We start from the raw sequence: 27,136 nt of genomic DNA, 5'->3' as shown, positions 1-27,136 counted from the left end.
TTCAGCGCAAGTCTCCACTGCAGCCTTGCAAAAGCCCATTATGGATCCACATGATGTACCGCATCAGGATCTCCTCTTCATCAGTCATCAGAGGAAACTGAATGGCCCTACAGACTCATCTGTTACCGGGATTACCGGTCGACTACAACAACAATTTTTAAAGAGACTAACGGGCTCATTTTCGAAAGAAGTACGTCCATCTTTCGACATAAAACGGAAGATGGACGTCCTTCTCACAGAGACGTCCAAATTGGTATAATCGAAACCTGATTTTGCACGTCTCCAACTGCAGTCTGTCGCAAGGATGTCCAAATTTCAAGGGGGCGTGTCGGAGGCATAGCAAAGCGGGACTTGGGCGTGCTTAACATTTGGACATCTTTGACCCATAATTGAAAAAAGCAAGGACATCCCTGATGAACACTTGGACGTTTTCACCCGGACATGTTTTTTTTACAAATAAGGCACAATAACGTGCCCGAAATGACCAGATGACCACCGGACGAAATCGGGGATGACCTCCCATTACTCCCCCACTAACCTCCTCCCACCCTCAAAAATCATCTTTAAAAATATTTCTTGCCAGCCTCTATGCCAGCCTCAGATCCATGACAGCGCATGCAGGTCCCTCGAGCAGTTTTAGTGGGTACTGCAGTGCTCTTCAGAGAGGCGGACCCAGGTCCATACCCCCCTACCTGTTACATTTGTGGAGGAAACAGCGAGCTCTCCAAAACCCACCACAACCCCACTGTACCCATATATAGGTACCCTCCCTTCATCCGTAAGGGCTATGGTAGTGGTGTACAGTTGTGGGTACTGGGTTTGGGAGGCTCAGCACACAAGGTAAGGGAGATATGTTCCTGGGAGCAATTTATGAAGTCCACTGCAGTGCCCCCTAGGGTGCCCAGTTGGTGTCCTGTCATGTCAGGGGGACCAGTGCACTAGAAATGCTGGTTCCTCCCACATCCAACTGGCTTGCATTTGGACGTTTTTGACATGGACGTCTTTGGTTTCAAAAATCGCCAAAAGTTAGAAACGTCCAAATGCAAGGACGTCCAAATCTAGGGACGTCCAAATTTAAGGATTTAGATGTCTCTGACAGTATTTTCGAAACAAAAAATGGATGTCCATCTTTTTTCAAAATACGAGTTTCCCCGCCCCTGGATTTCACCATTTTGCAAAGACGTCCAAACCGCAACTTGGATGTTTCTTTCGAAAAAGCCCCTCCACAGCTTTATAGTGTGTTTATTTTTCTTGAAACTAAGCACTTTTCCTAGTTTGTTACTTATTTTATTGCATTCGGAATTTATTCCTTCCTTCAGTATTATTGTCTTGTATATAATGCTAGAATTATTACTAAGCTTGTGAAATTTAAAAGAAAGAGATAGATCAGTTAAAGGATATATATGTTTTAAAATGAGATGTGTTGCAGTATTGTCAGGCCTTAAGCTATGCTGTGCAGTCTTATCATTTCCAGGTGTGAGGTGTTGCTGGAGAGATTGGGTGTTTTATATGTGAGAAAGAATTGTTTATCACTGAGATGGGACAGTCCTTTTCAACTGTTGACAACAAACACAGCTGTAGTGTGAAGACAAGCCAGCCTGGACACAGTCATCTCACTGCAAGAAAGCCAGACTACCTATATCAACTGATTCTTGGACTGTCAGTCAGAGAGACTAATTAAAATTGAAGCTTAAGAGAATAAAGAATTAAACTGTAAACGAGTTCTACTGACATTTCAGAAATCATTGAAACCAGAGATTATCACAGACTTGGGAGACAAGGGACTTCAAGAGAATCAGATAATGTGACATTTGAATACTCATATTGTCCTTTGTGGTGCATTCTTTTACTTTTTATTATGTTACTGTTATTGGCGTATATTATAACTCAGGTTTACCACCCTTATTAGACTGAAATAGGAATAGTAGTCTGCACAATCTCTTCCTAGTTCTTAGGCATATCTTGTATAATGCAAGATGAGTGTATTATTCCTTTTCTATTTTTCCATTGTTCTTTCACTAGAGCTTAACTGGATTATTAGGCTTGCTGACACACTGCATGAAATTTTGTATTTATCTGACTGTTGGTTTTATGTTTATGGACCACCTTCTTCCCACACAGGTATTCCTCTGGTCAGTGTGCCTTTAACAACCTCTGAGATAGCGGGAGGGATACCTTAAGGGATCTAAAGAAATTATCCAGTGTTAATTTAATTTGGAGTGAAGCCCTGAACAATACCCATGATCACCTATCCTACTGGTTGGTCACACTTAACAAAATAATCTTGGGAAATAATACCAATTGGACCAGTGAGCTTGATTATCATTGAGAATATTGGAATGGGACTAGAGTAGCTAGATGGTTGCAGTGTTATTGGATCTGTGTTAGGAGTAGAAATACTGTAATTTATGAGATATTAGATGAGGAAGAATGTGAAGAATATAGGGAACACCCACTCACAAGAGGGTGGGATTATCCATGGGGAGGTTATTATAATCCATTGGGAATTTATGAACCTTCTATTCCTAATTGGTATTTTTCTAAAGGACTCGAAGCATTGGAAGGGCATTATTTTGTGTGTGGTAATAAGGTCTACACAAAATTACCCCCAAATTGGGGTGGGATATGTTATTTCAGTTATTTACTTCCTCCCATATCCCTTCATTAGGAATTCTATAGCCTGGCACCAGGAGCAACCCGTCTTCTTCTACCTAGATTCGGAAATAACGGGATCTGGAAGAAGCACATAAGCTGATTAACACCACAAAGCCTCTGAAAGGGACCTAGTCATCAGAGTCTTTACCTTTGGAGTCACTGCTGCGTTAGCTGTGCATGGAGGAGCCATATATAGACTGCAAGCAACAGTGGAAATCCTAGGTGATGAACTGTCTAAAGACATTGGTGCCTTAGCAAAAGAAGCTAAGCAAACTAGGAAAATGGTCTTGCAAAACAGGATGGCTCTGGACTATCTGCTAACAGCCCAAGGGAGTGTTTGCGGAGTGGTGAATGACTCCAAGTGCTGTGTGTACGTTGATGACAGTTACCAGAAGTTGAAAAACTCTGTGCAGTATATTCTCAAGTTGCTCCACATTCCGAATAATGACTCATCTGGAGGTTGGGATTGGTCCTGGCTATTTGGCTGGATACCTGATATGGGCTCATGGGAGAGAAAAATAGTTCAAATACTGGTAATAATAATTGTAATTGGTATTATGTTTTTCTGGTGTTGCCAGTGTCTTTCTGTCCTTACAGTTGAGTTTATGGCTACAGCCACAGCACCTCAAGTGTATGCTGCAGTTCAGTCCCATAATATGATGTTACCAGAGCTAGCTTTTGATACTGAATTTCAGAGGTTGGCAAAGTTACATGGAGGGGCATAATCGAACGGAAACACCTATCTCCATGGGCATTTATCTCCGAGAACGGGTCCATGAAGGGGCGGGCCAACCGTATTTTCGAAAAAATGGACGTTTTTGAGCTGGGCATTTGGTTTTTTTTTAGCGATAATGGAAACTAAAAACGCCCAGCTCAAAAACGTCCTAATCCGAGCCATTTGGTTGTGGGAGGGGCCAGGATTCATAGTACACTCGCCCCCCTGATATGCCAGGACACCAACTGGGCACCCTAGGTGGACTTCAGAAAAAGCTCCCACATGCATAGCTCCCTTACCACGGGTGCTGAGCTCCCAGCCCCCCTCCCCCAAAACCCACTACCCACTAATGTACAACACTACCATAGCTCTTAGGGGTGAAGGGGGCACCTACATGTGGGTACAGTGGGTTTTGGAGGCCTCCCATTTACCAGCACAAGTGTTACAGGTGGGGGGGGGGATGGGCCTGGGGCCACCTGGCTGAAGTGCACTGCGGGACCCACTAAAAGTGCTCCAGGGACCTGCATACACGCAGGCCTCTAGGACTGGTTGCTGCTATATAACATTGGCACACCAGTTGACACCTGAAGACTAATCTCTCCAAAAACGTCCTTTATTGGAATAACCGCCTTTACTCACAGTTAACTGCAGATCAGAGGTTGTGCCCCACTGGCAACGAGTCTCCCTGGTACTGAGATGAGCAGTAGGTCAGAGCTGGCAGAATGCTGTACAATGCCCTCTTTCAGCCACATTCAAGGGAAGAACTAAGTTCTGTAACGTGGCTAACACAGGAAAGGAAACTAAAACTGGCTTACAAAAATGGCCACTACCGCATGGACTATAACAGGAAACACAACAGGGCACACTCTGACCCAGTAGGCAGGGGGAAAAGCACCATGGGAGAAGAGCCTACCAACTACCAACATCGTGAGACTGTAACACAAGCTAATGAAATCACGGAGACCAATACCCTACACCCACCACAATGCAATGCTGATGTGACCCTGTACTGCATCCGAGAGCCACATCTGACCCAGGGAAAGGCTGTGACAGGATCGAACACATTCTGCTGTCATGGAGGTGGGTACGGCATTTGAGGCTGGCAAAAAGGCTGGAAAAAAGTTTTTAAAATGGGTTTTTTTTTGGTGGGAGGGGGTTAGTGACCACTAGGGGAGTCCGGGGACGTCATCCCCGATTCCCTCCAGTGGTCATCTGGCCAGTTGGAGCACTTTTTTGGGACTTGTTCGTGAAAAAAAAGGGTAAAAAAAAAGTGACACACAATCGCGGTCAAAACGCCTTTTTTTTCCGATTATCAGCTAAAGACGCCCATCTCTCCTCCGCTGATAACCACGTCCCAGTTCCGCTTCCACCACGCCTCCGATACACCCACGTCAACTTTATTCATTTCCACGACAGAGTGCAGTTGGAAACGCCCAAAATCGGCTTTCGATTATACCGATTTGGGCGCATTTGTGAGACAAACGTCTATCTCCCGATTTAGGTCGCACTATAGGCGTTTTTCTCTTTCGAAAATAAGCTGGATAGTAACATAGTAGATGACGGCAGAAAAAGACCTGCACGGTCCATCCAGTCTGCCCAACAATATAATTTCATGTGTGCTACTTTTTGAGTATACCTTACTTTGATTTGTATCTGCCATTGTCAGGGCACAGACCGTATAAGTCTGCCCAGCACTAGCCCCGCCTCCCAACCACCAGCCCCACCTCCCACCACCGGCTCTGCCTCCCAATCTTGGCTAAGCTTCTGGGGATCACGGTCCATCCAGTCTGCCCAACAAGATAATTTCACGCGTGCTACTTTTTGTGTATACCTTACCTTGATTTGTATCTGCCATTGTCAGGGCACAGATCGTATAAATCTGCCCAGCACTAGCCCGCCTCCCAACCACCAGCCCTGCCTCCCACCACCGGCTCTGCCTCCCAATCTTGGCTAAGCTTCTGGGGATCCCTTTCTTCTGAGCAGGATTCCTTTATGTTTATCCCACGCATGTTTGAATTCCGTTACCGTTTTCATCTCCACCACCTTCCGCGGGAGGGCATTCCAAGCATCCATCACTCTCTCCGTGAAAAAATACTTCCTGACATTTTTCTTGAGTCTGCCCCCCCCTTCAATCTCATTTCATGTCCTCTAGTTCTACCGCCTTCCCATCTCCGGAAAAGGTTCGTTTGCAGATTAATACCTTTCAAATATTTGAACGTCTGTATAATATCACCCCTGTTTCTCCTTTCCTCCAGGGTATACATGTTCAGGTCCGCAAGTCTCTCCTCATACGTCTTGTAACGCAAATCCCATAGCATTTTTGTAGCTTTTTTTTTTGCACCACTTCCATTTTTTTAAATTCTTCGCAAGATACGACCTCCAAAACTGAACACAACTCCAGGTGGGGCCTCACCAACGTCTTATACAGGGATATTAAAACCTCTTTTCTTCTGCTGGTCACACCTTTGTCTGTACAGCCTAGCAACCTTCTAGCTACGGCCACCGCCTCGTCACACTGCTTCGTCGTCTTTAGGTCTTCAGATACTATCATCCCAAGATCCCTCTCCCCGTCCGTACCTATTAGACTCTCCCCGCCTAACACATACGCCTCCCTTGGATTTCTACTCCCTAAATGCATCACTTTGCATTTCTTCGCATTGAATTTTAATTGCCAAACGTTAGACCATTCTTCTAGCTTCCGCAGATCTTTTTTCATGTTTTCCACTCCCTCCGGGGTGTCCACTCTGTTGCAAATCTTGGTGTCATCCGCAAAAAGGCAAACTTTACATTGTAACCCTTCGGCAATGTCACTCACAAATATATTGAATAGAATCAGCCCCAGCACTGATCCCTGAGGCACTCCACTACTCACCTTTCCCTCCTCTGAGCAAACTCCGTTTACCACCACCCTCTGGCATCTGCCTGTTAACCAGTTCCTAATCCAGTTCACCACTTCGGGTCCTATCTTCAGCCTGTCTAGTTTATTCAAGAGCCTCCTGTGGGGAACCGTGTCAAAAGCTTTGCTGAAATCTAAGTAGATTACGTCCATAGCACATCCTTAATTTAATTCTCTGGTCACCCAGTCAAAGAATTCAATGAGATTCGTTTGGCACAATTTCCCTTTGGTGAAACCATGTTGTCTCGGATCTTGCAACTTATTTGCTTCTAGGAAATTCACTATCCTTTCCTTCAGCATCGCTTCCATTACCTTTCCAATAATCGAAGTGAGGCTTACCGGCCTGTAGTTTCTAGCTTATTCCCTATCACCACTTTTGTGAAGAGGGACCACCTCCGTCATTCTCCAATCCCATGGAACCTCTCCCGTCTCCAAGGATTTATTAAACAAATCTTTAAGAGGACCCGCCAGAACCTCTCTGAGCTCCCTGAATATCCTGGGGTGGATCCCGTCCGGTCCCACTGCTTTGTCCACCTTTAGATTTGTAAGCTGTTCATGCACACTCTCTTCCGTGAACGGTGCTATATCCACTCCAATCTCACATGTACTTTTGCCAGTCAACCATGGTCCTGCTCCAGGATTTTCTTCTGTGAAAACAGAACAAAAGTATCTATTTAGCAAATTTGCTTTTTCTTCATCATTCTACATAGCGGTTCACAGCATCTTTCAGTCTCACAATTCCCTTTTTAGTCTTTCTCCTTTCACTAATATACCTGAAGAAAGTTTTGTCACCCCTCCTTACATTTCTAGCCATTTGTTCTTCCACATGCGCTTTCGCCAGACGTATCTCTCTCTTGGCTTCTTTCAGTTTCATCCGGTATTCCTCCCCGTGTTTCTCTTCTTGAGTTTTTCTGTATTTCAGGAACGCCAACTCTTTAGCCTTTATTTTCTCAGCCACTTGTTTGGAGAACCATATCGGTTTCCTTTTTCTCTTGCTTTTATTTACTCTCCTTACATAAAGGTTTGTGGCCCTATTTATAGCTTCTTTCAGCTTGGACCACTGTCCTTCCACTCCTCGTTCATCCTTCCATCCCATCAGCTCCTTCCTCAGGTATTCCCCCATTTTACTAAAGTCAGCATGCTTGAAATCCAGGACTTTGATTTTTGAGTGGCCGCCTTCCACTTTAGCTGTCATATCAAACCAAACCGTTTGATGGTCACTGCTGCCCAGGTGGGCACCCACTCGGACATTTGACACACTATCCCCATTTGTGAGCACCAGATCCAGCGTTGCTCCCTTCCTCGTGGGTTCCGTCACCATTTGTCTGAGCAGAGCACTTTGAAAAGCATCCACAATTTCTCTACTTCTTTCCGATTCCGCAGATGGAACTTTCCAATCTACATCCGGCAGATTGAAATCTCCCAGCAGCAGCACCTCTCTCTTCTTTCCCAACTTATGGATATCTGCGACCAGATCTTTATCTAGATCATCCAATTGTGTCGGAGGTCTGTAGACAACACCCACGTGTACAGAGGTTTTATCATCTCTTTTTAAGGTGATCACTTCTTCCTTTCCCCAGGTACCTGACATTTCAGTTGCCTCGATGTCATTTCTCACATACAGAGCTACTCCTCCACCTTTTCGACCCTCTCTATCCTTCCTAATTAGATTATAACCTGGTATGTTTGCATCCCATTCATGGGAACCATTTAGCTACGTCTCCGTGATTGCAACAATGTCTAAGTCTGCCTCCAACATCAGGGCTTGAAGGTCATGAACTTTATTGCTTAGACTGCAAGCATTTGTGGTCATCGCTTTCCATCTACATTTTCTGGTATGTGTTTCAACATTTGTGATTTGGGGGTGTTTTTTGTCTTTGGGTACCTTCATATCTTTTTGTTCCACCTCCATTGCTTTTTCTTCCGCCTCAGTTCTATTTTGAGGAACATCACAGTGCTGTAATGGAGCAAAAGAATTCTGTAGGGGCAATACTTGTGAGGGTGGATGCCTCTGTGTCACATAACAAAGTCTGCCTGAGCCTACGGTGAACCATCTATTCTTAGGTGGTTTTATCCTTTGAGGCAGTGGTGTGAATTTGGCTTGATTCTGTGCATTATGATGTTATGCATTCTTAGAAGTTGCTTTAAGTGCATCTAATTCCTGCTTTACTTTCCTGAGCTCCTGTTTTAAACTAGTGAGCTGATGACAGATAGGACAAGCCTTAAGGTTCCAGATGATTGGCCTTGAAACTAAAGCACCACAATTATTACAGAGAATAAAAGTCATCCTGATTTGTTGGAATGGGTATGAACAGGTATGCTATGATGGGGTTTAACAGTGTGCAAGATTAATTTTACTCCTCAGCAACTGAGACAGTTGTAATTAGGGTGGAGTTAATTTGTGATAAGTAGTGTATTTAGAAAAGCTATTTAGGAAGTGTCAGTCTTGGGGTGGGTGGGCTTAAACTTAAAACCTGTGGAATGTGTTTGCTGTAAAACCTATCTCTAGAACTGTGTTAAGCCACTTTTCTACACAGCTGGTTGGGACAAGGGGAAGACAAAGTTAAGTTAAGGGGAAGACAAGGTTAAGAAATGTACCATAAATGTGCAAAACCACAGCTGTAGGGTAGTGAAAGCTAGGAATAAAGCCAGCACAATTCTTATCTGTTTGAGTTTCCTTCAGACAGCAGACAAGCAAAGAGCTCCAGGCTGCCCACTCTCCACAGAAACAGAAACCACCACACACCTAAGTGTTTAAAATGGCTGCTGAAAACCAGGTGGGTGGGGGAGGGGGAACAACTCAGCACACTTTTAGTAAAAGAAAGAGATTTCTAATACTTCCTGGTAGTTTTGAAATCTGAAAATCTAGTTTTCAAATTTACAGATATCAATAAACCAGTTAGAAACACAGCAATAAGATCACAACAATTAGATCACAATATTTGCACAGCAGATTAAAACAGTTTTTTTTAATAATCTTTTTAGGAAAGATATATTTGCAATGACAAGGACAGACAAGGATAGAAGGGAGAGATGTGCAAAACCACAGCTGTAGGGTAGTGAAAGCTAGGAATAAAGTTAATGGGTCCATAAGTGGTCCCTAACTCTCTTGAATGAGAGTACGAACCAGAGGGGGAAGAAATGTGGAAAAAATTCTACCTTAGAAATATAATTTAATAGTAGGTTAGAATTTAGTAAGTATGATCACTTTCTGAACGTTTATTACCTCACTGTTTAACTATAAAGAATAGAGTGACCAAAGTGTTAAGTGGTCTAGGGACCTTTAAGAATGGAAAAACAATGTATATCATTTGTATCTTTACTTAGGGAGCAATTTATGATTCCAATATATAATGTGTAATCTGATGGTCAAGGGGTGAAGGAGTCTATCACAGAGGCTATAAATTATGTGTGTATATAGTCATTAGTAAACTAACCTATGCTCCTTTAATAATGAATGTTTCTTTTATGTGTTCCTTTGATCCTTTTGTGTTCAAGATGCCAAATTCCCTATATAAGGAGCTGGCCTTTTTCCAAAAAGGTCCTTCTAAACACACTACATCAGGGTATACTGTAGGACACACTGAGCGCATCTTCATCGCAATGATGGCTTCCAACAAACCGCCAAAGCATGTAGAAGGGCCTTTTTGGACTTTTGTTTTACCACCGCAGAGTATTTTATTTGACCTCTGATGCAGACGTCCTTTTGCGCTGAAACATGGCCCATGTCAGGTCCATTACATTAAAGGATTTTCCATTGTTCCAGTCAAGGGCTCTTTTGTGGACATAGAGAACAGCCTTAAAGCAGAGTTGGAGGAAACATGGACACAATCTGAATTCAAGAATGCATGCGACAAGTACAGTGAAAGAATTAATTACTAAGCTTAAGTAAAATAAGACATTTTACTGCAGCAGTATTTACTACAGGAGTCACTTACCTATGGTAACTTAGTACTGCAGGTTAGTTACTCCTGCAGTAAATATCTAATTGTATTTCTGCACACAGGAACATTGCATGTTCCTGTCTGTAGTAATGCAGAAATAGTAGCCCCAAAGTTGGGTCCACTATCTTTTAAAAGGGGTCAGCCTCCCTTGAACCCGCTACACTCAGATGGTCCCAGCAAAATCTAGCCCCTATTTGTCCCCACCCCAAAATCCAGACTCCTCCCCCAGCACATGGGAGGGGCATGAGTGATCCCCAGTTGTTCTTGCCCAATTGGCTTGCAAACTGCTTACCTATAGCAGTAGTCTTGTGATACTACCACTAGGAGTGAGAGATGCCACTTGTGAACTGGAAGCTGATTACACAGGAGAAACTAAGGATCAATCCTGTCCCCTATCTAGACACCAGGCAGACATTTGGTAGGTGCCAGGGGAGGGGTGAGGGACTCAAAGTGCCTGTTGAGAGGTACAAAAGAGGGAAGGGGCTAATTGGAATTCAAGTATTGAAATTTAAGTAACCAGCCTCTTTAAGTGTCTCCTCAATGCACCAGGCTGCACATTAGTGGCCCGATGCTCCTGGGGTGGTAAGAAAATACCAGCTCAAAGCTGGAGTTATCCTTTCACAAATAAGGCAGCTTGTGAGGTTAAACGCAAGCTGTGTTATTTGATTTGTCTAATGTATTTGCATTTCATTATTATTTTGCACTTGTTGTGCTGGCAAAACATATGTAAAGGACAAATAGTACATGGATTTGCCATTTAGTAAATGCTAAAAATTGTGTGTTACTGTCTTTTCACAAAGTAGCAACTACCCTTCTGAATCTCTAAGGGAAAAGAAGGTATTTTAGAGTTGTTCAGGTTGTGTGAATGGAAAGACTAGACAAAACATAATGGCAGATAAAGACCACCCCCCTGATTCTATGAAAGTTGCCCAAAATTGTGCATGCAAATCTAGGTGCATTTCTGTTTTGCACGCACAATTTAATAGAATAGTGAACCAATTAGTGCCAATCATTGGCTTTCTAACAAAGCAATGATTGTCACTAATTAGATTTAATTGCGACCAACGCGTGTAAAGTTAGGTGTGGGATCCGTATCTAAAATTTACATGTGGTCCAAAAACGGGGGCATGGAAATGGGAGGGTCATGGGCATTTCAGGGCAAAATGGGGTGTAGTTTCGAGTTACACATGTAATTACAGAATAATGGTGCTCCACACATAAATTTGGGCGTGGGCATTTGCACTGCGTTTTCATTGCTGCAAATGGTGTGTATTCTGTAAACCGCACCAAACTTTAGATACGGCTTATAGGAGTGGCCTAGTGGTTAGAGCTCGGGTCTGGTCTTAACATCCAGAAGTTCCCAGTTCAAGCCCCACTACTGCTGCTTGTGATCCTGGGCAAGTCACTTAACCCTCCATTGCCTCAGGTACAAAATTAGATTGTGAGCCCTCCACCCAGTATACCTGAATGCAACTCACAGCAACTACTGAAAAAGGTGTGAGCAAAATTAAAATAAATTATAGAATACTATTTAAGTGGGTATCATTCAGCACCAATATTTTTGGTGCCATATACAGAATCTAGCCCCACATGGCCTATATTTCTATGAATTTGTGACAGAATCACTCAGTTTTGGAGAATGGTAAAGAATGTCATCGCCAATAGCAAGTACAGTCTTTAATAGGAAAGCGGCAATTATAGTGGGCCAGTTCTCTGTTTGATCTTTTCTACCACTATTCAGTCACTGTAGATTTTAGTGATTATTATTATTACTACAATCTTATAACTTGCAAAATACGAAAAGTTCACTGCAGGTAACAGCAGGCAAAAGCTGAACATCAGGAAATACAATATTTTAAACCAAATTATACAATTTTCAAAAAAATACACCATTACCAAAAATTATTAAAATTTCTTAAAAATAAATGTCTTAAGAACTTTCTCAAACTAAAGATAACCACAAATTCTTAAAAGAAAACAAGGAAGAGAATTCCAAAACTGTGCAGCCTGATAGGAAAAAGTAGATTGAAAAATTCTCTTTGCCTTTACATGGTGAAATGAGGGAAACTGTAGTAAAAACTGATTTCGCGTAGATCTAGAAATAAATTATTTAGAAAAACAAGATGAACACCTATATAAGCAGGAGTTGATCCATACATTGCTTGATAGGACAAAGCTGATACCTTAAATTGAAATCTTGCCTCCAATGGTAACCAATGCAAACGGAATAACAACAGAGTAATATGATCACATTTCTTGCTGCTGCATTCTGTACTCTTTTGGGCTCATTTTTGAAAGAGAAGGACATCCACCTTTTGACATAAATCAGAAGATGGACATCCTTCTCTCAGAAACGTCCAAATCAGTATAATCAAAATCCGATGTTGGACGTCTTCGACTGCAGTTCGTCGCAGGGCCAAATTTCAAGGAGGCGTGTCGGAGGTGTAGTGAAGGCGGGACTTGGGCGTGCCTAACACTTGGACGTCTTCGAGCCATAATCGAAAAAAGCAAGGATGTCTCTGACGAACACTTGGACGTTTTCACCCGGACGTGTTTTTCTTACGAATAAGGCACCAAAGGTGCCCAAAATGACCAGTTGACCACCGAAGGGAATCGGGGATGGCCTCCCCTTACTCCCCCAGTGGTCACTAACCTCCTCCCACCCTCAAAAAACATATTTCAAAATATGTCATGCCAGCCTCAGATGTCATACTCAGGTCCATGACAGTAGTATGCATGCAGGTCCCTGGAGCAGTTTTAGTGGGTGCAGTGCACTTCAGATAGGTGGACCCAGGCCAATCCCCCCTACCTGTTATGTTTGTGGAGGAAACAGTGAACCCTCCAAAACCCATCACAAACCCACTGTACCCACATCTAGGTGCCCCCTTCACCCGTAAGGGCTATGGTAGTGGTGTACTGTTGGGAGTAATGGGTTTTGGGGGGGGGGGGGCTCAGCACACAAGGTAAGGGAGCTATGTTCCTGGGAGCAATTTATGAAGTCCACTGCAGTGCCCCCTAGGGTGCCTGGTTGGTGTCCTGGCATGTCAGGGGGACCAGTGCACTACAAATGCTGGCTCCTCCCATGACCAAATGGCTTGCATTTGGTCATTTTTGATATGGACGTCTTGGGTTTCAAAAATCGCCAAAAGTCAGAAACATCCATGTCTAGGGACGTCCAAATCTAGGGATGGCGAAATTTAAGGATTTGGATGTCCCTGACAGTATTTTTGAAACGAAAGATGGATGTCCATCTTGTTTTGAAAATACGTGTTTCCCTGCCCCTAGATTTCACCATTTTGCAAGGATGTCCAAATCGCAACTTGGACGTCCCTTTCGAAAATGCCCCTCCACGTCATTTAGACTTCAGCAACTTTGTGCAGCCAATATAAATAGAGTTACAATAGTCCAATTTTGAAAGTATCAAAGCCTGAACCAACAATCTAAAAACAGCAAATCAAAATATTTCTGAATAATTCTTCATTTTTTTAATAATAGGAAAGAATCTCTTACCATCTCATGAACCTAAGTTCCTAAAGATAACTGACTATCCACCTCAACTCCCAGAATTCTGGAAGAGACAACCAGTTTTATCTGAAAATTATTAACTTGTAACATCGTATCACTCAAAGGTAACGGTGGACCTACCCATAAAAACGTTGTTTTCTCTTTAATAAGCTTCAATTTATATGTAGAAACCCATGAATCGACTAAATCTAAACAACCTCAAAGAGTAGATTCATGTCCTATGTTGCCAATAGTGAAAGGCAATACCATAGCAATGTCATTTGCATATGTAAAGAATTGGATCTTTGAGTTCTCTAGACGTTTTGCTAATGGTTGCATTAAGAGGTTAAACAGCGTAGGGGACAATGGGGAGCCCTGAGGGACCCCACAAGCAGCTCTCCAGGGCTCTGCCATTTCCCCATGCATTTTCACTCTATATGATCTATCTAGAAAACCTCTGATCCAATACAAAGCAGGACCCGAGATACCAAAAAAGTCCAATAGACGTAGCAAAAGAGTATGATCCACTAAATCAAAAGAACTACTTAAATCAAACTGCACAATAAGGGAAGTCTGTCCTAAACTTAACATCTTCTGTCATCAAGCAGATGAATCCATTACGAGTGGGTTGTGCCCATCAACCAGCAGGGGGCGATAGAGAGCACTGAAAAACCATAGTGCCTCATGGTCAGCTAGCTCCATCTGCCTCTTCAGTATTCTCTATCTCCCCAGCAGGGTGGTTGCAGCTTTTTCAGCTCCTTCAGAAAATGTGCCTGGGGTGGCTCCTGTGCTGTTGCCAGTTGTAGCAGGGGTCTTGTGGCTGGTGGTGCCCACTTTAAAGGCACATAGGTTCGCTCTTTCCCTGCCTTACCTGACCCCCGATGTGGATGTAGACACATAGGCAAGCCCTGTCCCTGTCTTTGCCCACGCTGTGGATGCAGGCACATAGGTTCGCCCTTTCACTGTCTTTCCCATGCTACTGATCCTCCGGAGTGGAAAAAAATTTGCCTCTTGCGTTATTGCCTCTAACTTTCCTCACAGCGTTAAAAAAAAAGTTTCGTCACGCTGGAAGCGCTGCGATATCAGAAAAGAGGCTTTCTTCTGATTGTGCTGCGGATTGGAGCTCTGTGGACTCGATCCGAGGAGGTATTTATTATTTATTGCATTTGTATCCCACATTTTCCCACCTCTTTGCAGGCTCAATGTGGCTTGCAATACATCATGAAAGGTGGAAATATATTAGAAGATAGACATTTAGTGTTACAGAGAATCTTGGGCAACATGATAATGATAAAACATGATATTAGTATAACAAACAAATATTGTAAGACAGTTCTGAATATATGTGGAGGAGTTGTGTAAATTCACAATGGTTGATCTTTGTGGTATGCCTTGTTAAAGAGATGGGTCTTCAGTAGTTTGCGGAAGATCGTTAGTTCGTAAATCGTCTTTAAGTTGCGCGGTAAGAGCATTTGGTAGCTCCTCCAGGGATGGCCCGCGTTCGGGACGATTTTGGCACGAATCCGCCATTTTGAATTTCCCGCCGTTTTCGGCGATGGCTGCGGACGTTGTAAAGCATTGTTCCCATTGTGGCAAGCGCAGATCAGCAGCAGGGCTCTGTAAATCATGTTCTTCTGACGTCAGAGCCGGCCTGAGCATGGCGAGCGAGGTTTCTTCCCGCTCCGTGGAGCTGGCAGCGGGCGCCATTTTGGAACAGCATGGCGCGACCCCCGCTGAGGCGGAGGGGTGTGAGCCTGGACAGGAGCCTCGAATGGAGGCTAATATGAGAGCCATTTCCCCCGGACTGGAACCGGGAGGCCAGGGTGAGCCATTCTCCCTTGAATTTGTTTTGCTGCTGCATAAAGCATTTATGTTAAAAAGAGCTCTCTCGCAGGGGTCTCAATCGGCCCGGCTGCCTATGTCCCCTCCAGTAGAGCCCGGCCTTGAATTACCGTCAGGTGTGTTTTCCCCTGACAGATGGCCGCAGGACAAGCGCAGAAGGGTGGATTCCCCTTCAGAGAGTGGCGCACCCCCATTCCCCCTCCCCCCCCCCCCCCGTGGTCGGGATGTGAGGAGTCTGAGGGGTCTGGCAGGCCCTCATGGTCTGGCGAGCCAGAGGAAGGTGCAGGATTCCCACTGGATCCGGATGATCCTTCTGCGGTGAGGATTTTCCACCGCGATGAGCTGCCAGCGCTGATTTCTAATGCACTGCAGGCCCTCTCTATTGAAGATCCTGCGAGTGCTGAGCTCTCCTCTGCTAATCCGAGGATGACAAGAACTAAGAAGCCTGCTCGAGCCTTTCCTTTGTATGACTCCAACCAAGAGCTTATTTCAGCTCAATGGGCTGACCCCGAGGGGCCTTTGAAAGTTGCCAGGGCTATGGGGCAATTATACCCTCTAAGTGAGGAGAATTTGGCGTGCCTAGCTGTGCCTAAAGTGGATGCCCAAGTCACAGCTGTGACAAAGAGAACTACCCTCCCAGTTGAAGGAGCAGTTGCCCTGAAGGACATGCAGGACTGACGCCGTGAATCAGCTATAAAGCGGTCCTTTGAGATTTCAGGCCTATCCTTATGGGCGTCTGCATGCAGCTGTTACGCTGCCTGAGCCTGCCTTGCTTGGTTACAACAGGCAGTGGAACAGCCCAGAGATGGAGCGGAGCCCCTTGCAGAGGTGGCACCGCGGATGGAATTGGCCTTGTCTGTCTTGGGTGACGCCCTTTATGATCTGGTCAGAGCTTCAGCTAAACAGATGGCTGTGGCGATGGCGGCTCGCCGCCTGTTGTGGCTACTGCATTGGGCGGTTGACATGGCCTCTAAACAAAGGTTGGTGAAGTTGCCCTTTTGAGGCCTTCTCCTATTTGGTGAGGAGTTGGAGAACATTGTTAAAGGCCTGGGGGATACTAAACCCCAGAGCTTACCCAAGGACAGGCCGTGGCCTTCCTCCAAGGGTCAGGCAGTTCCCTCCTCTTACAGACCTTGCTTCAGAGAAGCTCGAAGGTACTGCCCGGGGCGTTCTGCTGGGTTCACTTCTCGTGCCCGTTTTCAACAGAGGAACTCCTTTCGCTCGGACAAGCGTTCTGCAGCAGCTGGCTCAAGGCCTGGAGTTCAAGGGCGACCCTTTCAATGATGGTGCGCCGGCCCTTTCCTCGCTCCCTGTTATAGGAGGACGACTTTCCTTCTTTCATGAGGAGTGGGCCAATATTTCCTCAGATCAGTGGGTCTTGGACCTGATCAGAGATGGCTACAGAATAGAATTCAATGCCCCGATAAGAGACGTGTTTGTGGAGTCCCGATGCGGTTCTGCCGCCAAATGGGCGGCAGTAGAGGAGACCTTACAAGGCTTGATTCACCTAGGGGCGGTGTGCCTGGTGCCTCCCGCTGAACTTGGCTCTGGCCGTTACTCCATTTACTTTGTGGTGCCGCGAAAAGGAGGGTCTTTTCGGCCAATCCTAGACTTAAAAGAAGTCAACAAGTCTCTGAGCGTGCGGCATTTTCACATGGAAATCCTGCGCTCCGTCATAGCGGCGGTACAGCCAGGAGAGTTTCTCACGTCTCTGGACCTGAAAGAAGCTTACTTGCACATACCAATTTGGCCCCCGCACCAGAGGTTTCTGCGTTTTGCGGTGATGGGAAAACATTTCCAGTTTCAGGCCTTGCCTTTTGGCCTCGCCACAGCTCCCCAAACCTTTTCCAAGGTAATGGTGGTAGCAGCTGCCTTTCTCAGGCGAGAGGGTATCCGGGTTCACCCGTACCTAGATGACTGGGTCATCAGAGCGGACTCTGCAGAAGAGAGTCATCATGTTACAGCCAGAGTGGTCTCAGTACTGCAATCTCTGGGCTGGGTCGTCAATTTAGCCAAAAGTCACCTGACCTCCTCTCAATCTCTAGAATATTTGGGGGTCCGGTTCGACAAAGCCTCGGGGTATGTATTCCTACCCGAGCAAAGGCTGTGCAAACTTCAGAACCAGGTTCGTCTGCTCCTGAGGATGCCTCACCCGCGAGCTTGGGTTATTGTCCAGCTGTTGGGGTCAATGACGGCCACCTTAGAAGTGGTGCCATGGGTGAGAGCGCACCTAAGACCTCTGCAGTGTTCCCTGCTTCAATGATGGTCTCCAATATCTCAGGATTATCAATGCAGACTCACGTGGCTCCCTGCGGCCCGGCTCAGTATGGAGTGGTGGCTTTCAGACAGCATGCTGCGGCAAGGAATGCCGCTAGCACTCCCCGATTGGTGCCTGGTGGTAACAGATGCCAGCCTGAAGGGATGGGGTGCACATTGCCGGGGAAGGCATGCCCAGGGTCTCTGGACACCCAAGGAGTCGGCGTGGTCCATCAATCGCTTGGAGTTGAAAGCGATATTTCAGGCGCTTCTGGCCTTTCAATTGACCCTGAAAGGATTGGCTGTCAGAGTTCTGTTGGACAACACGACAGCAGTGGCCTACATAAATCGACAAGGCGGCACTCAGTGTCAAGCACTGGCCACAGAGGCGGCTCAGATATGCCACTGGGCTGAGCTACATCTGCAGTTTCTGTCAGCAGCTCACATTGCAGATCAGAGCAACGTGCAAGCCGATTATCTAAGCAGGAATCAAATCGACCCAGCAGAGTGGGAACTTGCAGAAGAAGTATTCCTGCAGATCTGTGCCAAATGGGGGACGCCCATAGCGGATCTTATGGCCTCAAGCGCAAATGCCAAAGTCCCGTGCTTTTACAGCAGACAGAGAGATCCTCGCTCGGCGGGGTTGGATGCCTTGGCTCAACCCTGGCCTCAGGGCCTCCTGTATGTGTTCCCTCCGTGGCCCTTGATAGGGCGAGTTCTCCTGCGGATTTGGCTACATCAAGGAGAAGTGGTTCTCATTGCCCCGGATTGGCCCAGGAGGCCGTGGTATGTGGACCTCCGGCAGATGCTGGTGGAGGCTCCCTTGCCGTTACCTCTGGTACCGAATCTATTGTCACAGGGACCGGTAACCATGGAGGATGCCTGCCGTTTTGGTCTTATGGCATGGCTATTGAGAGAGCGCAATTAAGAGACAAGGGTTATTCTAGTAAAGCCATTTCCACTCTCCTACAGGCCCGCAAGCATTCCACTTCCACTTCCTATTTAGTAGGAACTTTTTTCATATTGCTAAGAGATTTTGAAGACTTATGGTTATTTGACCTTGATTTAAAGCTCTTTCCTGGGGGTTTCATTTGAATTGTGTGAGGAACCTTCCTCTGTTGGTTTATGGTTTTGCAACAGGAAGGAACAGAGCTGACTAGATGGTCTATGGTACTTATCTGCAGTCATATTCTAGGTTTCACAATAGAAGAATTAAATGGCAAAGCTATCATGCCTAGAAATAGAACGTCTGGGCATAATTAAGTCAATTAAAAGCATTTATTTAATACAACCGATGAAAAAGGACATCTGACCTTTACGAAATGCTATAGGAAAAATACACTTGTCAAACACATGGATATGCCACTGTAATGAACTAATCTAATTAGACAGAGAAGTGAAGATAACCTGCAGGCATCACTTAGTCAGATTTATAGACCATGTATTCTCAATACTTCTGAATGTCAAAGTCAGGGAAAGTAGAGTTTGAGGCAAGAATACAATTTCTGTAATAAATTCACTTGCATATATTGCACACAGTTTAAGTGTAATGCAGTTGATATATTTTTGAGGTTTGGACTTCAATTTGGTGAATAGCTGTCAAGTATTGGACTTTCCTGAATACTGCCTTAAAAAGGTTTATTTTGGGGAAAACTGGGGTATTCAAGCCAGACATAAATGAATGTGACATGGCCAGAAAAGCAAAATTTGAGACATGCAGAAGTTGGTTTCAGCACAGATGTTCCCTTGGTTTTAATTTATGCCAGCTCACTAGGAGATAACCACCCACATACTTACATTTATTTGCCTCTCAGAGTCTTCTACCCTTTACTTTGAAAATATTTACTTAGAGTAACATTTTGGTTTTCCCTTTCTCCGAGGACAAGCAAACCATAAGTTTCTCACAAGTGAGTGACAGCCCTGGTGCAGATGCTACACAGCATTTTCAGAGTCTTAAATAAGCCTTTGATGGCCCACACTGCACATGCGTGAATGCCTTCCCACCAGCCTGAGTCATGCGGGACCCACAGTTTCACTTTCTCCGTGGAGCTCAGACGTGTCTTTTGTCATGGCAATGAGTTGTGAGATTTATGTCACTTTTTGCTTCTTCTCTTTTGTTAGCAGCAAAAGATTCTTATTATTTTCTACAATTTTTTTCTCACTTCCTCTTTTTTTATTAGGTTTCTTGGCCCTTCTATTTCCTTTCATTTTTTTGAGGCTCCCAGACATTTTTAGGCCTGAACGCCAGCTGGGTTACCTCACAAAATAAAAAAATAAGTAAAACTATCTTGAGGTTTTTTTTTTCCATTTTTCCCCATCATTGAACCATTTGCTGTGGCTATTTTTACAGTGATGTCCCAGAAACCAGCCAGTGAATTTAACAGGTGCACAAGGTGTAATAGGACCATGTCTGTGACTGACCCACATGAGATGTGCCTATTATGTCTAGGCCCAGATTATGACTAGTCCTCTGATTGTTCTCTGTGTACTAAAATGCAGAAAAGAACAAGAAAAGCTGAGGGACTATGAGTGAGAGAATATTTTCAGCACCAGGATGCCTGATATATTGCCATCGGTCCCCATAGCTTCTGGAATTGCACTGGACACCGGTGACACATTGGTGCGAAGAAGGTCTCCCTGTGCCTCAATGTCAAGGGTCAGTAGCAACTGCATGGACCATACATCCTTAGATCCAACACTGCGGGTGCGTATGGATTTTGCATCGTCCTCGGCACCAAGGGACGTCCAATGCTGAGCATCGAACAAGAGCTAAAAAGCATCAACATCAATCCTCCTCGACACACAGTGCGAGACGTGTTGGAGGCAAGAGGACCACTCATCCTCTGTCAAAGCGATGACAATGTGCCAGCCTCCCTGAAGCTGGGACCCCACTTCCAACTCAGTGCCAACATCTTCACAGCCAGTCTTCACACTGGCCTTGTCTTTACTGATGCCTGCCCTCGAGGAGGTAATTTTCCAGTTCAATATTTTGCCTTCATATTTTTTTATTTCTAGTTCCTTGTGTCATAGCTGTTGTCATATGTTTTTCATGTGTGATCAAAGTGCAGTATTCTGCTAGTGTGCAGCCCTTTTTGTTTGTTTTTCATTAGGTAGTGTACTGGTGTTTTGGAGCCCGGTGTAATTACAGTGCTGCCTTTCCACGCATAAGGTTGTAGCTCGCCCTGTCCTTGAAATTAGTGCTGTTATGGTTTGGTAAAGTTATGAATGTGTTTTTGCACCAAGTTTGTGCAGTGTTTTGCAGTGGAGAAAGTGTGTGTTGGCCTTACTGAGGTGGCACCAAATCATCAGAAAGGGTTTTAGAGCCTAAATCATGACACACTACCTCTTGAAGGATCTACATATAAAGCGTATGCATTTCTAAGGTCTACACTGGCATGGTAAGGGAAAGGGGGTGGGGAAATAACTACTGGAGAGGAAGAGGGAGTGCTGGGTAAGGAGGAAAGAAGGAAGGAAGGAAGGGAGAAAGAGGTGACCTTTTGGGGAATAACCATAATAAATATGTATGAGATATCTCATACATATACATTATGGTTATTCCTAAAAAAGCCAGCTCTATCAAATACATATTCATTATGGTTATTCCCCAAAAAAGCCACCTCTTTCTCCCTTCCTTCCTTCCTCCATATTAGCATATCCATTTGCATGTATGTATATATATATATATATATATATATATATATATATAGATAGATAGATAGATAGATAGATATAGATATAGATAGATATAGATATATAGATATATGCAAATGAATATGCTAATATGCCCCAACCCATCCTTTGCCCCCCCCCCCCAAGTGAAACAGTCAAACTACGCCCATGATTAAAACAATAAATACATTAATTGCCTAAAAAGGTGTGTTTCAAAGTCCACTGCTGTCCTTTGTGTTATTACTGATCAGTGCCTGAATATCTTGTCCAGCAGCCAGGTCCTGCAAAAGCATGGAGTCAATTGTTTGCAGAAACATAAGGCAGACCGGGTCTCAGGTCATCTTCATACCAGAAGGGGAAGGGTAGCCTCTGAGGTCTCTGCTTACCTGGAGACAGGCAAATGAGGACTCAAGCTGACTCATTGCTTCCAGGGTTCAGCTGCCTGATGCTGGGGAGATAGAATTGAGAGCAAGAGGGGCATAATAAAAAAGGATGCCCAAGTTTTGTTGAGGACGTCCTCACAAAACGTCCTGATGGAGGGGCGGGGAAACCCACATTATTGAAACAAGATGGACGTCCATCTTTCGTTTCGATAATACGGTCAGGGACATCCAAATCTTGAAATTTAGGTCATCCTTAGAGATGGTCGTCGCTAGACTTGGTCATTTCTGATTTTCAGCAATAATGGAAACCAAAGGCATCCATCTCAGAAACAACCAAATCCAAGCCCTTTGGTCGTGGGAGGAGCCAGCATTCGTAATGCACTGGTCCCCCTGACATACCAGGACACCAACCGGGCACCCTAGGGGGCACTGCAGTGGACTTCAGAAACTGCTCCCAGGTACATAGCTCCCTTATCTTGTGTGCTGAGCCCCCCAACCCCCCCCAAAAACCCACTATCCACAACTGTACATCACTACCATAGCCCTTACAGGTGAAGGGGCACCTAGATGTGGGTACAGTGGGTTTCTGGTGGGTTTTGAAGGGCTCACATTTTCCACCACAAGTGTAACAGGTAGGGGGGATGGGCCTGGCTCCGCTTGCCTGAAGTGCACTGCAACTACTACTACTACTACTATTTAGCATTTGTATAGCGCTACAAGGCGTACGCAGCGCTGCACAAACATAGAAGAAAGACAGTCCCTGCTCAAAGAGCTTACAATCTAATAGACAAAAAATAAAGTAAGCAAATCAAATCAATTAATGTGCACCCACTAAAACTGCTCCAGGAACCTGCATACTGCTGTCATGGACCTGAGTATGACATTTGAGGCTGGCACAAAATATATATATACTAGTAAAAAAGGCCCGTTTCTGACACAAATGAAACGGGCGCTAGCAAGGTTTTCCTCGGAGTGTGTATGTTTGGGAGAGTGTATGTGAGAGTGACTGTTTGAGAGTCAGAGTGAAATTGTGAGTGTGTGAGAGAGAGAGTGAGTCTGGGTGTGAGTGTGTTTGTGAGAGTGTGTGTGTGAGAATGAGAGTGTGTGCAAGTGTGTATGTGAGACACAGTGTGAGAGAGAGTGTGTGTGTGTGGGCGAGAGAGAGAGTGTGTGTGAGACACAGATTCTCTGTGAGAGTGAGTGTATGAGACCAAGCGAGTGTGTGAGTGACTGTGTGGCACATAGAGAGTGAATGTGATACAGTGTGAGACAGAGTGTGTGAGAGTGAGAGTCAGAAAGACATTGTATATGAGAGAGAGAGTGTGAGCCCTGCCCTCCCAATCCATGCCCATCTGTCCCCTGCCCCCTCTATTCATCCTTTTCCAGCAATTCCCCTCTCTCCCTGAGCCCTGCCCTCCCAATCCATGCCCATCCATGCTCCTCTGTCACCTGTCCCCTCCATTCATCCCTATCCAGCAATTCCCCTCTCTCCCTGAGGCCTGCCCTGCAATCCATATCCATCCATGCCCATGTGTCCCCTCCATTCATCCCTATCCAGCAATTTCCCTCTGTCCCTGAGCCCTGCCCTCCCAATCCATGCCCACCCATGCTCCTCTGTCCCCTGCCCCCTCCATTCATCCCTTTCCAGCAATTTCCCTCTCTCCCTGAGCCCTGCCCTCCCAATCCATGGCCATCCATGTTCCTCTGTCACCTGCCCCCTCCATTCATCCCTATCCAGCAATTCCCCTCTCTCCCTGAGGCCTGTCCTGCAATCCATATCCATCCATGGCCATCTGTCCCCTCCATTCATCCCTATCCAGCAATTCCCCTCTCCCTGAGTCCTGCCCTTCCAATCCATGCCCATCCATGCTCCTCTGTCACCTGGCCCCTCCATTCATCCCTATCCAGCAATTCCCCTCTCTCCGTGAGGCCTGCCCTGAAATCCATATGCATCCATGCCCATCTGTCCCCTCCATTCATCCCTATCCAGCAATTCCCCTCTCCCTGAGTCCTGCCCTTCCAATGCATGCCCATCCATGCTCCTCTGTCACCTGGCCCCTCCATTCATCCCTATCCAGCAATTCCCCTCTCTCCCTGAGTCCTGCCCTCCCAATCCATGCTCCTCTTTCCCCTGCCCCCTCCATTCATCCCTTTCCAGCAATTTCCCTCTCTCCCTGAGCCCTGCCCTCCCAATCCATGGCCATCCATGCTCCTCTGTCCCCTGCCGCCTCCATTCATCCTTTTCCAGCAAGTCCCCTCTCTCCCTTCCATGACCCCCCCTCGCATCCATGCTCCTCTCTCTCCCATGTCCCAGCCTGGGCCGCCCTCTTCTTCCCCCCCCCCCCCTTCGCATCCATGCTGTCGTTTCTCCCCTGGCCTCCCGCTCCCATTGTTCTATTTTACTGGGCACCCTCTTCTCTCCCCCCAACATCCGTGTTTGTTTTTTTTCCTCTTTTAAATTTACCTCCGTGGCGGTTCCGGCAGCGAAGCGTCAGGGAAGGAGGCGGTGCTCCCGACGTCTAGGTTTCTCTTCGCTGTGTTCCGCCTTCTTTTGACATCATCCTTGACGTCAGAAGAAGGCGGAACACAGCGAAGGGAAGGCTAGACGTCGGGAGCGCCGCCTCCTTCCCTGACGTTTCGGTGCCGAGCGATGCGATTGGTTGACTGTCATTGCTCCGCCCTCGACGTCATCACGTTTGACGTGTGGGCGGGGCAGACACAAAGCGATCTCACCCCCTTCACTTTTAGAATGTTGGGTAAGTGAGGCTTCAGTAGAACGTTGGAGGTGCGTTTTATATAGAGAGAGATTTTTTTTTTATTTATGCATTTTAATTTGACATCCATCTATTTACAATAAATGTTGAATACAGAAATAAAGTAAAAAGGAGAAAATAAAATTAAGAACGGCATACTGCCTAAGTTCTATGGAAAAAATTACTTTTCATTTAGACCACAACTTTATAGCAAGATACAAGGATAATAATAAGCTAATAGGTAATATAAAGAAATTAAAGAGCAGGATCATGAAGAAAACCCGCAGCCAGACATCTCAGCGTTTTCTCTCTCTATTCGACTACCTGGGTTGAGTGTCCAATGCTTTCTTTAGAAATCAAAAATTCCTTCAATTTCTTGGGTTCCATAAACATATATGTAACTAAATTCAAAGTTATTATACATCGACAAGGAAAAACTAATTTAAACAATCCTCCCAGTGCCAAAATTCTTGATTTTAAACAGAGACTTATGGACTTGGGGTGGACTGGGTGTCCAAAGGAGATCAGCAGGCTGAAAGTCCTGGGATACCTCTTTTAGCAGTTTTAGTGCTGTTTTTTCATCTGACCTACAAGGCATGTTTTCTTCAGATAACACTAGACCCCTGACGCAGGCCTCACGGCCGAAACACGTCACGTGTCGGGTCAATTGTGCTACTGTTAATAAAGACCTTGTTCAGGAAGACACTCATTGTGAGAGGACTTTTATTGGATCCACTGTTTGTTTTGCCTACCGTTGGTTTTCCTGTGGAGAGCTCACCTTCTGTGGGTGTTTGCTTCGTTAAATTTTCACAGTGACCAGATTTATTTACATACTAATAATTGACGATAACATAAGTCTATATATTTTTTTTCTCTTTTTCTCCCACCATCAAAGAAACACATCAGATAAGTATTCCTCTTACAAGACAGCAAAATATATTTGTGAAGAAATACAGCGCATTTGAAATTCATATTTTTTTCTCTAAAATTATAAGAACTGATTCTTTGTTGTATTATTTGTTTTCTTGGGTTCTTATTCAGCCATGCGGGTAAGGTAAGTAACAACAGTCTAAAGTTTTAGTTTAGATTTGGTGATAACTCACTTATGAGTCTCCTTTTTCTTGAATTGTAGAGAAGGCATCAGGATAGTTTTTCCAGTTTTCTTGATTTCTTTTCTTCACCTTTCTTTAACGTTGGGTACCATGAAGGGGATGATCCCAGGAAGCAGGAGCCAGGAAACCGGACCTCTGGACGGGACACCTACTACTGAAAACTAAAAAAAACTCAACAAACCCTAAAATCTATCTAATTTAGTTACTGGAGTAATTATAAGAATGAGGACTACGGTACTTCTCTAAACAAGCTTCCCAATAAAGGAAAATGTATAATTCTCAAACCCTATACTATCCCACCCACTTTTAATTAGTCAAATGTATTAGAGAGTGTAACGATCTTTAGAATTCTAATAACTCTCCGTTATTTTATATACACTGTAATTAGCATTCAGTGATATTTGATTCAATCGAATTTAAGAAGCACCACAGTCAGCACTTATATTTTAAAACGCTGAATGTGACAACTCATAAACTGGATAACTCTTTTCAGCTCAACAAATCATGTGTCTTTTAATTTGATTTATTAAGCTTCCAGTCAAATAAAATCACAGTTTATCAAACAGCTGACAGTCACCGCTCCCGAAGCCTGGACCAACGCAGATGGCTTTTAAGACCAAGTAATTTATCTCAATCACACTCTTCACACACTCTAACAATTCTTGAAATACTAGAATCCGTTTAAACAGATTTTCCGAGACAACAGTTTGCAGACCACTGACATATGGCTGTACAGCGTCAAGCTTACTCCCCCCCCCCCCCCAACTGAACTTCTTCACAGTTTAGAATTTTTTCTTAACTCTCCCCGAGCTCGAGCTTCTGCCACGAGCTCAAAAACACATCATACCCTCCAAACAAAGTAAAATAACCTTTCTAAACCATAAAATACATTCTGTAAATACATACATGTAAATTATATTTAAACTGGCATTTTTGATTTGTTCTATATTTGTACCTTAGGATGCCTGAAAATCCTCTTTTAATCTTTGACATGAGCCTGTTGCAGCCCCATCACGAGCCGGCATCTGGCGCGAATTCCCTCTCTGCACCTGGCCCAAACTCTTCGTTGGCGCACAACAAAAAAATCCACAACTGGGAGAGTGCACTGGAGCACTACTTCCTTCTAACCTTGTCCCACACTGGGTTCTCACCTCTTTAGGAACCAGTTCTATACCTTAAAATGAGCCTGTTCCTTTAAACACATGAAATTCCCGGCCCCTGTGTCAGGGCGAACGTCTGACGTGAACATCTGATGTCATTACTAACGTACGACATCCACGCAGAACCAGTTGGCTCTTGAGCTATCCTCAGCCTTCCCCCTCCACAGGTCCATACTGAACCAGCCCTCCCAAACACACACACCCCGAATCGTCACACGAACCCCGCCCCGCCGAATTTCCCCCAGGT

Source organism: Microcaecilia unicolor, chromosome 9, assembly GCF_901765095.1.
Source record: "Microcaecilia unicolor chromosome 9, aMicUni1.1, whole genome shotgun sequence".
Taxonomy (NCBI): domain Eukaryota; kingdom Metazoa; phylum Chordata; class Amphibia; order Gymnophiona; family Siphonopidae; genus Microcaecilia; species Microcaecilia unicolor.
The sequence above is the reverse complement of the archived record's forward strand: the minus strand, read 5'-3'. Positions refer to the sequence as shown.